The sequence below is a fragment of the Hylobates moloch genome, unplaced genomic scaffold (assembly GCF_009828535.3).
Source record: "Hylobates moloch isolate HMO894 unplaced genomic scaffold, HMol_V3 SCAFFOLD_14, whole genome shotgun sequence".
Taxonomy (NCBI): domain Eukaryota; kingdom Metazoa; phylum Chordata; class Mammalia; order Primates; family Hylobatidae; genus Hylobates; species Hylobates moloch.
In genome coordinates, this window is record NW_026652289.1 from 79,210,241 (window position 1) to 79,212,073 (window position 1,833).

Sequence of the window (1,833 nt, forward strand, 5' to 3'; positions counted from 1 at the left end):
GTTTTTGAGACAGAGTCTCTCTTTGTCGCCCAGGCTGGAGTGCAGTGGTGTGATCTCGGCTCACTGCAACCTCCGCCTCCCAGGTTCAAGCGATTCTCCCGCCTCAGCCTCTTGAGTGCTGGGACTACAGGCGTGTGCCACCACGCCCAGCTAATTTTTTGTATTTTTAGTAGAGATGGGGTTTCACCGTGTTAGCCAGAATAGTCTCCATCTGCTGACCTTGTGATCTGCCCGCCTCGGCCTCCCAAAGTGCTGGGATTACAGGCGTGAGGCACCGCGCCCGGCCTATTTATGGAGAATCTTTTTTTTTTTTTTTTAACTGTTATCGCTACAAATTTTATTCAGAAACCGATCTTGGTGGTGGTGGTGTTGTTGTTGTTGTTGTTGTTGTTGTTGTTGTTGTTGTTGTTGTTGTTTTAAAAAATCCCCTTATGAACTGGTTTGGTCAATCAACTACAACACTTTCTAGCAGACATAAGGTAAAAATGGCATGGCTCAGAATCGCCCAGATCTTTCACGATCTCTCAACTGCCTCCTGTCACGCTCCCGTCCGCCGCCGCCTGGGCCACCGCCACCACCACCGCCACGACCACGGTCTCTAGACTGAGAACGACGCTCCTGGGATCGGGATCTTCATCTGTGCTTCTTGCGACGCTGCCCACACAGCTTCCACCGCAGCTCTCTGGAAATGGGCTTCAAATGCATGAAGTTGCAGAAGCCGCCTCGTGTGCATTCTCCCATCTCATACTGACGGCAGCAGGCTCCCCTGAAGTCCGTCACAGGTGACAGCTCGGCGTGGATCGGCTGTACGTTAAACCAACGGTTGTTCAAGTCAATCACAGCCTTTTCCGCATCTTCCTCAGGGCAAAGCTTGACTTACACGTTCCCCACCAGGTGGTCTCCCAGGTTGTCACAGATGTTCATCTCCTCAACTTCCCCATACTTCTCCTCCAATTCTATAAAAACCTCCTCAAAAAATTCATCGTAGTGTTCCTGCATCTCAACATCGCTCACGGCACAGCGCAAACCGTCGGCCGACTGGGAAGAGTTTTGAGGGTTACAATAAATGTTTAAGAGGGCAATGGTCTGGCTAAACGTCGGTTTATGGTGCAACCAAGAGCACCTGTCTCCATGAAGACATGCTCCAATTTTGAAATAAAATGAACAATTGACTTTCTCGGGGCCAAAGATGGAGGCCGGATACTCCGCCATCTCCCACCCGCCGCCGCCACTGCTGATGCCGGCGGGAGACCTGTGGAGAATCTTAACTGCTGGTTTGAATATGTCATATTCTTCCTTTAAAAATCCACCAAGGCCCCGAAGTAATGGACGTGTTTTTAATCAATCTAATATCTAAATCATGCATCAGATATACTTCAAAACAGAGCAGCTAGCAGAACACCTTGAAAGATTCATTAGAACATTTTTTTTTTTACAGACATGCAACTAAGTTAAATAAATGTGTGTCAACTCAAAACTGAGATGAGAAATGGCAGGGTGCTTCATAGATTGAGACTCAAGAACATGGGAATTCTAATCTTGTCTCTGTTACTGACTGGTTTAATGACTTTAGTAATGTTTATGACATATTTCTAACTACTCTTCCTTCTGGCCAAAACCCAGAACAACGTTTAATAGAACATTTTGAGCTTCTAAGAAAATGACCCTATTTCAGTTGACAGCAGTAAAGTGTTGCATTTATAAATGTGGAGTTAGCTTGGATTCAAATCCTGGTCCCACCACAGCTTGCTACTTAACCTCGGGTTAATCCCCTACTGAAGAGCATTAGGTGGTCTTTTGCTATTATATATAATACTACAATGGACAACTTTT

General features: G+C 46.3%; 1 pseudogene; it reads right to left on the reverse strand.

The window, feature by feature from the left end:
• Positions 1-430: 430 nt before the first annotated feature.
• On the reverse strand, positions 431-1,212 carry LOC116481887 (splicing factor U2AF 35 kDa subunit-like protein; annotated as a pseudogene).
• Between the last annotated feature and the right edge of the window lie 621 nt (positions 1,213-1,833).